Genomic DNA, 13,682 nt, shown 5'->3' on the forward strand with positions numbered 1-13,682 from the left:
CTAGAGAGGCTCCAGTGGATTTAAACTAGGTACAAGGGGGGAGGGAAAACAGGGTGTTTCAACAGATGTATGAGAGAAGGAAGAAAAAGAAGACAGCAAAGTTCTTTGTACTATTAGAGATAAACAGAGAGGAAGAAGTGGAGATTTTCTTAAATCCATTTATTCTAATGCCAGGAGCATTGTAAGAAAGGTGGATGAGCTTAGAGCATGGATTGATACGAGTAAAAATGCTGTTGTAGCTGTTAGTGAAACATGGTTGCAGGAGGGGTAAGTTTGGCAACTAAATATTCCTGGTTTTTGTTGCCTCAGGTATGATAGAATCGGAGAGACAAGAGGGGTCCGTGTTGCATTGCTTGTCAGAGAAAATATTACTGCGGAGCTCTGGCAGGAGTAGAATACAGGGCTCGTCTAGGGAGCCTATTTGGGTGGAATTGAGGAATAGGGAAGGTGTAGTAACACTTATGTATTATAGACCACCTAATAGGAGCGCGAATTGGAGGAGCAAATTTGCAAGGAGATAACAGATATTTGTAGTAAGCACAGGGTTGTGATTGTGGGAGATTTTAATTTTCCACACATAGACTGGGAAGCCCATACTGTAAAAAGGAAGGATGGTTTGGAGTTTGTAAAATGCGTGCAGGATAGTTTTTTGCAGCAATACATAGAGGTACCAACTACAGAAGAGGCACTGTTTGATCTTCCGTTTGGGGATGAAATAGGTCACGTGACGGAGATATGTGTTGAGGAGCACAATTGGGTCCAGTGATCACAATGCCATTAGTTTCAATATAATTTTGGAGAAGTATAGAACTGAACCCAGGGTTGAGAGTTTTGATTGGAGAAAGGCTAACTTTGAGGCGATGCGAAAGGATTTAGAAGGAGTGGATTGGGACAATTTGTTTTATGGGAAGGATGTAATAGAGACATGGAGGTCATTTACAGGTGAAATTTTGAGGGTACAGAAACTTTATGTTCCTGTTAGATTGAAAGGAAAGGTTAAAAGTTTGAGAAAGCCATGGTTTTCAAGGGATATTGGAAACTTGATTAGGAAAAAGAGAGAGATCTAAAATAAATATAGGCATAGAAAATATAGAAAATGAGCTGCTGGAGGGATATAAAGAATTTAAGAAGAATCTTAAAAAAGAAATTAGAAAAGCTAAAAGAAGATACGAGGTTGCTTTGGCAAGTAAGGTGAAAATAAATCCGAAGGATTTCTACTGTTATATTAATACCAAAAGGATAGTGAGGGATAAAATTGGTCCCTTAGAGAATCAAAGTGGACAGCTATGTGTGGAGCCGAATTAGATGGGGGATATTTTGAACAATTTATTTTCTTTGGTATTCACTAAGGAGAAGGATATTAAATTCTGCAAGGTAAGGGAAACAAGTAGGGAAGTTATGGAAACGATGACGATTAAAGAGGAGGAAGTACTGGCGCTTTTAAGATTATAAAACTGGATAAATCTCCGGGTCCTGACAGAATATTCCCTAGGACCTTGAGAGAAGTTAGTGTAGAAATAGCAGGAGCTCTGACAGAAATATTCCAAATGTCATTAGAAACGGGGATGGTGCCGGAGGATTGGCGTATTGCTCATGTGGTTCCATTGTTTAAAAAGGGTTCTAAGAGTAAACCTAGCAATTATAGGCCTGTCAGTTTGACATCAGTGGTGGGTAAATGAATGGAAAATATTCTTAGAGATGGTATATATAAAATTATCTGGATCGATAGGGTCTTATTAGGAACAGTCAGCTTGGATCTGTGCGTTGAAGGTCATGTTTGACAAATCTTATTGAACTATTTGAAGAGGTTACGAGGGAAGGTGACGAGGGTAAAGCAGTGGATGTTGTCTAAATGGATTTCAGTAAGTCCTTTGACAAGGTTCCGCACGGAAGGTTAGTTCGGAAGGTTCAATCGTTAGGTATTAATATTGAAATAGTAAAATGGATTCAACAGTGGCTGGATGGGAGATGCCAGAGAGTAGTGGTGGATAACTGTTTGTCAGGTTGGAGGCCAGTGACAAGTGGTGTGCCTCAGGGATCTGTACTGGGTCCAACGTTGTTTGTCATATACATTAATGATCTGGATGATGGGGTGGTAAATTGGATTAGTAAGTATACATATGATACTAAGTTAGGTGGCGTTGTGGATAATGAAGTAGGTTTTCAAAGCTTGCAGAAAGATTTAGGCCAGTTAGAAGAGTGGGCTGAGCGAAGGCAAATGGAGTTTAATGCTGATAAGTGTGAGGTGCTACATTTTGGTATGAATAATCCAAATAGGACATACATGGAAATGGTTGGGCATTGAAACATGGAGTAGAACAGAGTGATCTAGGAATAATGGTGCATAGTTCCCTGAAAGTGGAATCTCATGTGGATAGGGTGGTGAAGAAAGCTTTTGGTATGCTAGCCTTTATAAATCAGAGCATTGAGTATAGGGGTTGGGATGTAATATTAAAATTGTACAAGGCATTGGTAAGGCCGAATTTAGAGTATTGTGTACAGTTTTGGTCACCAAATTATAAAAATGATGTCAACAAAATAGAGAGACTACAGAGAAGATTCACTAGAATGTTACCTGAGTTTTAGCACCTAAGTTACAGGGAAAGGTTGAACAAGTTAGGCCTTCATTCTTTGGAGCATAGAAGGTGGAGGGGGGTTTGATAGAGGTATTTAAAATTATGAGAGGTATAGATAGAGTTGATGTGGATAGGCTTTTTCCTTTGAGAGTAGGGGAGATTCAAACAAGAGGACATGAGTTGAGAGATAGGCGGGAAATGTTTAGGGGTAACACGAGGGGGAATGTCTTTACTCAGGGAGTGGTAGCTCTGTGGAACGAGCTTCCAGTAGAAGTGGTAGAGGCAGGTTCGGTATTGTCATTTAAAGTAAAATTGGATAGGTATTTGGATTAGAAATGAATGGAGGGTTATGGGCTGAGTGCGGGTCAGTGGGAGTAGGTGAGAGTAAGCGTTCGGCACGGACTAGAAGGGCCCGGATGGCCTGTTTCCGTGCTGTAGTTGTTATATGGTTATATGGACAGAGAACTGAAATATTAACTCACCGCCTCTTAAACCTGGGCAAATTGACCCCCGGATTCATTTTATCTGGATCAAAACATGTGAGGTCTCCCAGGGTTCAACCTCACGCGGTCACAAACCTCACCGAGAGTTTTGCACATCTTTTCCACATCTCACACTGGGTGTTCCCACATCTCACACTGGTTGTTCCCACATCTCACACTGGGTGTTCCCACATCTCACACTGAGAGATTGCCGCTTCCAATATCCAACCACCGGAGACGTCTGCTTAATTACGGAAGGAGGAACATCCAGACGCATCTGTAAATGCACCAACGTAGACCGAAGCCCAAACACTGCCAGTTCCATATTCCTGGAGCCCCCATCCCAAGATTGTATCTCAAGCACCAACTCTCCCAGGGCTCTTTGCTGCCGGTAATATGCGGCAGTGTCTCAGCTAATCCCAGTTCAAAAACTTACACTCCCACACCAACCCATGACAGAACTGGAGCCCGATGATCCTTTGTCTGGACGGGGATCCGACGGGAAACATGGGCATTGGGTCACGAAGAGGGTGCTGATACATTTCCACTTGCCTCCACAGTTGCATTGAGCACACTTGCTCATTATTTTGTTGTTGAGTGCAAAGTAGCCCAGGCCAATGAGCCGGCACTTTCCCCGTCGTGTAACACGAAAAAAATGTTCAGAATACAAAATTGAAAATATAGCACTGGAAATGAAGTACAGGAGATTTTATTTGTTCTTTCGATGCACAAAACACTGATTGACTACAAGATGTTTGACACACTGAACAGAATCGCATAAATGCAATCCCTACAATCATTAGTTGTTTCTTCATTCCAACACAGACAACATACATCCCGGACAGGAAATGCTCAGAGCATCCTCGTATCTGAGGCCACTCTCTCTCCACTGAGTCAGCAACCAGAGAGCGATAAACATGCTCAACACTCTCTGCAACTCTGGTGAGCTGTTTCCCTGCTGACGGAGGAAGTGACTCGCAAATATAACGAGCGGGGAAATAACAAACTCAGTGTGACACGTTCTCGGTTTCATTGTGACAAAAATGAACTGAACATTCAGCCATTTTGTAATGGGGATACTAAAATTCCAGCGGTTGTTTTTCTTTTTCAATATGTTTATTAAGGTATACAAGAATATATAACAAATACAGAGTATATATACTAAAAAAATTACTAACAGAATACAGACAATAGAAAAATTGAACTGTATAGGACTGAGTGACATATGTGTATATAGTACTCCGGTAATGATTACTAATACTAATATTACTAATACTAATATATATAAAATCCAGCCCCTATCAAGAAAGCCAATGAGTAAGAACAAGGAAAAAATATTTTAAAATTTAAAGTGTCGCTAAGTTAACAAAGAATAACATAATTAATAACATCTATGTAGAAAAAAAACTTTCACAAGTTAGAGTAGTGATTCATAAAAGGACCCCATGTCGTATAAAAGTCCTGTACTGAATTAGAAATAGAACACCGAATCTTCTCCAAACTAAGATGAGTTATAATGTCTTCTAACTACTGCATATGAGTAGGAGAGACTGCTTCTTTCCATTTAAGCAAAATCCGTCTTCTCGCTATAAGTCAGATAAAAGCTAGAACATACAAGTCTGAGGGAGTTAAAGTTATGTCTTGAGTTCCGAGGATAACAAAGAGAGCAGTAAGAGGATTAGGTTCAAAGTTAGTGTTTAAAAGTTGAGAAAAAAAATAGAATATACATCTTTCCAAAATCTTTCTAAACTGGGACGTAACCGAAACATATGAATTAATGAAGCATTGGCTGAATTACATTTATCACAAGTTGGAGAAATATCAGAATAAAAACGGGATAATTTCCCTTTAGATTAATAGGCTCTATGTACCACTTTAAATTGTACCAAAGAATGGCGAGCGCAAAAAGATGACTTATTCACTAATTTCAAAATGGCTTTCCAATCTTCATCAGAGATTTGTATATGCAGATCATGCTCCCAAGCTTGTCTAATATTATGTAAAGAAAGCTGCTTAAAGATAAGCAGTTTATTATATATAATAGAGATTGATCCATCAAAAAAAGGTTTCAAATTTAAAACATCATCTAAGAGATCCTTATCTGAACTTGAAGGGAAGGTAGCCAATTGAGAACGCAGAAAATTTCTAATTAGAAGGTAACCATAAAAATGAGTTTGGGGTAAACCAAATTTGATGGACAACTGTTCAAATGACGCTAAGTTCCCATCAACAAATATATCCAAAAATTGTCAAATACCCAATCTATTCCATTCTATAAAAACGTTATCAGCAGTAGAGGGTAGAAAAAAATAATTACAAAGAATGGGACTAGAAAGGGACAAGTGAGACAAACCAAAAAACTTCTTAAATTGCGAACAGATTCTCAAAGTACGTTTAAGAACTGTATTATCAGTAATTTTACCGAAGGGTAAAGGAAGAGAAGATCCAAGAAGAGAAATAAATGAGGCATTTTTAACCGATTGAGCTTCTAGTAAAGTCCATCGTGGGCAGACATCCCTATTGATATAATATGACCAGAATGTGATATTCCTTATATTAGTTGCCCAGTAATAGAATCTGAAATTAGGTAAAGCTAGACTACCATCTTTATTTTTCGTTTGAAGAAAGATTTTGTTCATCCGGGGTTGTTTATTATTCCATATGTAAGAAGAGAGAATTGAGTCCAAAGAGTCGAAAAAAATCTTCGGAATAAAAATAGGCAATTCTTGGAAAAGATATAAGAATTTAGGTAACACATTCACTTTAATAGAATTAAAACGGCCTAACAAGGATAAAAAAAAAGAGGAGAACATTTACTAAATAGCCTTTTAAGGTAACTCAGTAGTGGAATAAAATTAGCTTTATACAAATGTTTAAAATTTTTAGTAATAGCTATTCCAAGATAAGTAAACTGATCAGTCAGAATTTTAAACGGAAGATTAATGTTTATTGGTATCCGGATATTTAAAGGAAATAATTCGCTTTGATATAAATTCAATTGAGAATTGAGAACCTGAGAATCGACTAAATTGAGAGAATAAAGAATGAGTGGAAGCTAAGGAGACATTCACATTAAAAATAAAAAGTAAAATATCGTCTGCATATAAAGAAATTTTATGAATTCTCTTATCCTCGGGTGATACCTGTAATATCCTTGGAATTACGGAGTGTTATGGCTAGAGGTTCTAGAGCCAAAGCAAACAACAGAGGACTAAGGGGGCAACTTTGTCTATTACCTCGATATAGGTTAAATGTTTAGAGAGCTGAGAATTAGTAAGAACCTGAGCTGTAGGTGAGAGATATAATAGTTTAACCCAACGAATAAAATTAGGTCCAAATTTAAATTTTTCTAAGGTCTTGAATAGATAATTCTATTCCACTCTATCGAAGGCTTTCTCTGAGTCTAAAGATGATATACATTCTGAGACCTTGTTAGAGGGGGAATACATCACATTTAATAAACGCCGAAAGTTAAAATAGAAATAGCGGTTTTTAATAAATTCAGTCTGATCCTCTCGTATAATGAACGGTAAAATATTTTCAAGCCTGCAGGCTAAAATTTTAGACAGAATTTTAGCATCTACATTAAGTAAGGAGATTGGTCTATAGGAGGAACATTCAGCAGGATTTTTACCTTTCGTCAAAGTAAGCGAAATAGTTGCTTGATAAAAGGATTGCGGAAGTTTACCTAATATAAAAGATTCAGAAAAAACAGCGGATAATTGAGGTATAAGTATGAGAAAAGGTTTTATAAAATTCACAAGGAAAGCCGTCTGTTCCTGGAGTTTTATGCCAGAGTGAAGAGCCGCAATAGCTTCGGCAATTTCGGCACATGAAATGGGTTGATCAAGTTGGGACAAGGTTGGATCAGAAAGTACTGGAATATCAATTTTACTAAAGAATCTATGCATTTCTGTGTCATCCGAAAAGGAATCAGAACTATAAAGCCTTGAATAAAATTCTCTAAAAGTATTATTAATTTCAGAGAGATCCGAAGTCTTGAAGCCGTCAATCTTAACAATCTCTCTAATTATTAGCCAATCAATTAAAGTCTTCAATAGTTAGCAGACAAATTCTAGTGGTTGTTTTTAACCTTTCGATGTGCATTTAGTAAATCTCATGGTAGTTCCGGCTCTACAGAACTCTCAGCAGTGCAGACGCTGGTCCAAAATAAAAACACATTGTTGGATACAACCCGTCTGCAATAAATGTCGATTATGTGTAGAAGTGTCAATGTAGATTCACAGAGCCCTTAGAGCACAGACACAGGACTGTTAGCCCATCCAGTCCGTGCCATGTTCGGTGTGGTCCCATCCCCCTGCACCCAGACCATAACCCTCTATACCTCCCTCATCCATGTACCTCCCCACACATCTCTGAAATACCACAATCAAACCTTCATCTCTTACTTCTGCTGGGAACTGGTTCCGCATTTGCACCACCCTCCGAGTGAATTAGTTCCCCCTCAGATTCCCCATAAATATGTCACTTCTTGCCCTAAATCATTTATCTTAACCAACCTGAGGGGAAAATGCCCACTTGCGTTCACCCTATTTATACCATCATTGATTTCTACATCTCTAGCAGGGCTTCACAACCTGGGTTCATGGACCCTTCATTTAACACTGTTAAATGGCATTGAAAAGTTGGAAACCTGCTGGGATATACCCTCATTCCCCTCTATTCCAGGTAATCAAGTTCTAACCTGTTTATCCTATCGCTATAATTATTTCCTGAAACACCAGCAATGTCCGTGTAATTTTCCCGGCACGCTTTCACGCTTATCGATATCTTTCCTCCCAGTAGCTGAACAGGACTGCACACAATTCTGCACATTTGGAATCACGGTGTCTTTTACAACTCTGGAATTAATATCCCAGACCCTGGTCTTAATAGCCTGCGTTATAAAGGTCAATATGCCCAAAACTCTCTTTACGACTCTGGTGCTACCTTAAATGAATTGTGGATCTGTAACATCCATGGCAGGACAATTAGGTTCAATCAATGTCACGTGTCCAGACACTCCTGTGCCTAACGTCACTTTATGGACATACATTCAATATCAGTCTCCGTATGTCCAGACTCTCCTGTGCCTGACGTCACTTTATGGACATACAATCAATATCAGTCTCCGTATGTCCAGACACTCCTGTACCTGACGTCACTTTATGGACATACAATCAATATCAGTCTCCGTATGTCCAGACTCTCCTGTGCCTGACGTCACTTTATGGACATACGATCAATGTTTTTAAACGACCATACTTTAAGTATTGTGTTTTGATTATTACAAAAGCGCCTCTTTCACCTCATACGGTTGAGGAAGTTCGGTATCGGCCCCCAAATCCTAAGAACCTTCTACAGGGGCACAAATGAAGCATCCTGACTGGCTGCATCACTGCCTGGTAGGGGAACTGCACTTCCCTTAATCGAAGAACTCTGCAGAGAGTGATGCGAACAGCCCAGTACATCTGCAGTTGTGAACTTCCCATTATTCAGGACATTTACAAGGATATGTATGTAAAAAGGGCTCGGAGGATCATTGTGGACCACAGTCACCCGAGCAACACTCTATTCCAGCTGCTACCATTCGAGAAACTGTACCGTAGCATAAAAGCCAGGACCAACAGGCTCCGGGACAGTTTCTTCCACCAGGCCATCAGACTATTTAACACGCTGATTTAAGTGTACTTTATAACATATGGACTGTTCAGTTTATTATAAATTATTTCAAATTACTTTGTTTGCATATTGCACATTTAGACTGAGACGTAACGTAAATATTTTTACTCCTCATATTTGTGAAGGATGTAAGAAATCAATTCAATTTAATTCAATTCAATTCAAACTTGCTCATCGTGCCTTATACATCCCTATACAAATCAATGGCATGAATAGTGAACTACAGAGGTCTCGACACTGACACACACATCCCACTCGTCACAGGCTTCCATTCGCTAAAACCATCTTCAATCATCTCCCCCTGCTTCTTATTGTCGAGCCCGGTGTGAATCCACCTCGCCAGCTCCCCGTGAATCCCACGTGACCGAAACTTCCCGATCAGCTACCATGTGGGATCTTGTTACAGAATTTACCAAAGTTCAGTTGAACAACATCACTGCCCAACTTCACCGAAATCCCTAGCTAACTCTTATATAATCTCCAAAATACCTGACAGATATGATGTCCTATTGGACAGTGTAGACGGTGATTTCCCCATAACCAACGCCCAACCGCCCGAAACTTCAGCTTCACTGCAGACTGAGAAAATTCTGATCCCAGCTGTAGAATTACCAACCTGGACTGAATCCCGTAAACTGCCAGTTCCATATCCTCAGAGCCACCAGCCCAATATTATTACCCATAGAAAGACGCTTTGGTGCCGGCAATTTGCCGTGGTGTTCTTTCCGTTTCAGATTCACAAGCTAAAGTGGAACTGGAACCTAATGACCCTCTGCCGGGGCCAGTGCTCAGGCTGGTTCCCCGGTCTGTATAGAGGATACGGATACACTTCAGCCTGACCCCAGCAGCTAAACCGAGCACATTTGATCTCTATGTCATCGCTGTGTGGGATCTTCCCCAGCAGAGCTACTGCCATGTTTCCTGCAGCGTAGCAGGAACAAAATGTAAAATTATAAAGTAGTAAATGTTGTGAACTCAGTACATCAGACTACATCTCTGAAAGGACAAATGGTGGAAGACCCAGTTCCAGAACTGAGACTGTCCAAGATGCTGCCGATCTGCTGAGCGTTTCCAGTATTTTCTCCGACTTACTTTAAATTTCCTGCAACTGTGGTATGTTCTCCCTCTTAATTTTAATGCACAGATAGTAACTGATTGCCACCCTGAACTGTAAATTCTACCCCACCTCTACCAATTTGTTAGTTCTGAGTTCATTCTGACCCTGGTGTAGTACATCCCACACAGTCAATGCTCACAGCATCCTTTCCTCCCACTATCACTCTGTTACATTTGCTCCGAGGCCACTGTCTCTACGCTGAGAGGCGGTGACCACAGAGCGATAAAAATGTGCGACACCTCTTGCAGCTCTGGCGAGCAGTTACCCTGGAAACGGAGGAAATGTCTCTCCGAATTTAACCGAAAAAGGAAATAACAAACTCAACATCAAATATTATGACAAAGATTAACACTGCAGCCATTATGTAACGGGGAAACTAAAATTGTAATGGCTGCTTGTCCAATTAAATCGCTGGTATTTCTAGTTAAAAGAAAAAAAAAATCCTGGAAAAGTTGCAAAACAGAACTTCTCAATGAAGACAAAATTTGAAAGAGAGATTACTGAAATATATCATTACGGCAATGGGATATAGGCTGGGTAGAGGTTTGAACAAGAAGGTTGATAGATATCATTGAGGTGGTGGGATACAGACTGGACAGAGGTTGAACAAGATGGTTGATAGATATCATTGAGGTGGTGGGATACAGGCCGGACAGAGAAGGAACAAGATAGTTGATATATATCATTGAGGTGGTGAGATACAGACTGGACCGAAGTTGAAAAAAAGATGTGCAAGGGATGAGCAGATTGACCAAATGGGAGAAAGAATCAAGTGCCTTCTCTGATGGTACTCTAGCAATAAACATATTGAAATAATAGTACACACTACTAGATAACAGATTCAAATATAACAAAGCTAGAACAAACAATAAGAACTTTGGTATATGTCCTTTTCTACTCTACACACTTTATCAATGCTCCGCAGAAAGTACCCCATCCCATTACTTCACATCTTCATACGGCTACTGCTCTTCCTTTAACTGAATGAAATAGCGGAGAACTGTGGACACAGCTGAGCACATCATAGAAACCAACCTCCCCTCCATGGACTCTGTCTACACTTCCCACTGACTCAGTAACGCAAACAACATAATGAAAGATCCCCACAACCCTGAACATTCTCACTTCTTACCCTCCCATCGGGTTGAAGATAAAATAAAACAGAAACATGCCACCGGGCTCAAGACGGTGTCCATTCTGCTGTTATAAGCGAAAAGTGTGATGAGTGGACTCCTGACCTCACAGTCTAAATCGATGTGACCTTGCACCACATATCTACCTGCACTGCACTTTCTCTGTAAGCAGAATGATTTGTTTTTCCTCAATGTACTGCTGTAATGTACTGATCTGTGTGGAGAATACCGGAGACACGATTTTCACTCAACCTCTGTACATGGAAAACAAAATAAAGATTCCCCATTTCAATCGTGTGGGAATATTAGACAGCCTGGGTTGCGCCTTTGGAAATTCCGGAGGGAGTGTACACATTTCCGAGAAACCCAGATAAATGAATTAATAGATTAAATTAAATGATTAATGAGATAAATTAATTCTCGCATTAATAGGGCCAGATATCGGGAAACGCTGTCAGCATTTCGGCAAGTCGTAGCAATGGAAAGAAGATGGAATTTAACTTCCTAGTCCCCCGAGAGGACGTGAGAGATCTGGAGCTCACTGTCCTGTCTGAACGGGGAAAGATGGAACTACTCATACACGTGGAAGAGTCTCCCGAGGGCGCGATTACTCTGTTTAACCCTCGAGTCTGCAAGAACACAACGGACCGAACGGCCGCTCACATTGTGCTGCAAATAAGTAAAACTATTATCGACCCCAGGCGTCGATCCAGGTGAAGTTTGGATCCTATAAAGGGCCGGGTGATGGAGGTAAAGTTCACTAGGAACATCTTAATGGATGGGTTCAGTCTCGGCATCACCACCTCATCCCGCTCCTGGGACCAGAACACCAGGGGCTAAGCGGATGCTCTTTTCAGGCGATTCGGTGAGAAGGTCCCATAACCTGGAACGACCACGACTGGCTGTGTCCAGGAAGCGGGACGAGGCCGCCAGTTTGAGAAAGTTAACGGGACTCTCTGCCCAACATCAGGCTCCCCTCTCACGGGATCGGCTTCAGTACTCACCGATGGAAAAATGTCGGTCGCGTTTACCCCTAGTGACCGGCCTCAACACTGACCTATGAGAACTTGATCAATTTGTCCCGCAGACAGTGATCGGTCCACCTGCTCCCCGCCGACGACCCGCTTCAGCAGTGAACGGAAAGAAAGCCACCGCCCATCCGGAGACTGTGAGAGCGGGGGCGGGGCCTCGGAAGCGAAAACCTGAGATGCTGCAGATCTGCGTTTGAAATGGGAGAGAGAAAAGAGATCACGTGACTGGTGGAGGGTTTCCCACCTGAACCGGTGTCTCTGCTCCTCGCCCCTCACACTCTGCCCGACCTACCTGCCGCAGTTTACACGTTATTTCATATTTACACCAGCTACATTTTTAATTTTTTCCTCTGTATCTTCCCCGTCGTCATCGCTCCACCTCCCGATTCTCAGAGTATGGGTTCAATTCCCATCGCGGTCCGATACACAATTCCCATCTGAAAAGGAATTGTGCAGATTTCATTAGAAATCACTTCTATGTTTATAAACGCTTTTATTCTATTCACATTCCTCTGCTCTCACTGGACAGGAACACTGAAACATCAAGTGAGAAACAGCAGGAGGTGTACGGGTAGGTGTAGCACTCACGCAGTATGGAGGGATAAGTATCTGGAGGAAGATTAGTGAGGAGGGATGTATGAACAAGGGGATTGTGGATTGAGTGATCTCTGTTGACCCCTGTTTGTGACATCCTAAACAGATTTGCATGAATGCAATCCCTACATTCATTAGTTATCTCATTATTTGAACATAAACATCATATATTCCATATAGTGAATGCTCACGGCATCCGGGCCTCCACACCGGCTCCTGAGGCCACTGAGGGGCAGTGACCAGAGAGCGATAAAAATGTTCAACACTCCGCAGCTCTGGTGGGCTGTTACCCTGGTGATGGAGGAAATGCTCAACAGAACTAATTGAAAATAGGAATTAAGGAATTCAACCTTTCTTTACTGCCCTGTTAACGGTCACAAAATATCTTCCGATGTTCAGTGTGCCGAGCTATGCATGGAGCCGAAAAAGATGGAAGAGATTTTCAACAAATTCTCTATGCCTGTGTTGCCTTGGGAGACAGGAAGAGGCAGTAGAAATGACGAAAGCCAGTCAAGTCGTGGATTGTGTACGGATTACACAACAGGTGCTTGCTGTCCTGAGGTGAATTAGGATGGATAAATCCCCAGGAACAGGGTAGAGACTGCTGGAGACCTATCGGACACGGATGTTGCTGGTATTTAAGAAGTGGAGTCACAGGGGTAGGTTGAACAGGTGAGAAAGTTCAACCAGTTTCCCTTAAGCACAGGAAAATGAGGGGAGATGCTAGCAGGGGTTCTCGAACTTTTTTGTCATGGACCCCAACCATTAACGGAAGGGTTTTTGTGGACCGCAGGTTGGGAATCCCTGCTGGAGTTATCATGTTAGAAATAGGAGCATTTTGGATGGGTACATGGATGAGGGAGGCAATGAGGAATATGGTCTGCGTGCATGTGGATGGGTCCAGGCAGAAAACAGAACAGACTAGATGGGCCGAAAGCTCTGTTTCTGTGTTGTAAGAAACGAACTTAAATTGAATGTCCCTGGGGAACAATCCTTGGTATATTTGACGGCATCAACAGCGTTGCAGACTACGTTTGGAAAAATACCTTTGACTGTACCAGTGATGC

At 41.3% G+C, this 13,682-nt stretch overlaps 1 protein-coding gene across 3 annotated transcripts in view; it reads right to left on the bottom strand.

The window, feature by feature from the left end:
• LOC140724325 (NLR family member X1-like) overlaps window positions 1–12,138 on the bottom strand; it is a 36,917-nt gene extending 24,779 nt beyond the window's left edge. For 2 of the 3 annotated variants that reach the window (XM_073038773.1, XM_073038772.1), the window contains exon 1: window positions 12,048–12,138. The gene's annotated coding sequence lies outside the window, so the exon portion shown is untranslated. Of the gene's footprint in view, window positions 1–11,994 lie in introns of all 3 variants that reach the window. The other variant, XM_073038774.1, reaches the window with a different exon arrangement.
• Window positions 12,139–13,682: the final 1,544 nt, after the last annotated feature.

Source organism: Hemitrygon akajei, unplaced genomic scaffold, assembly GCF_048418815.1.
Source record: "Hemitrygon akajei unplaced genomic scaffold, sHemAka1.3 Scf000188, whole genome shotgun sequence".
NCBI classification, from domain to species: Eukaryota; Metazoa; Chordata; class Chondrichthyes; order Myliobatiformes; family Dasyatidae; genus Hemitrygon; species Hemitrygon akajei.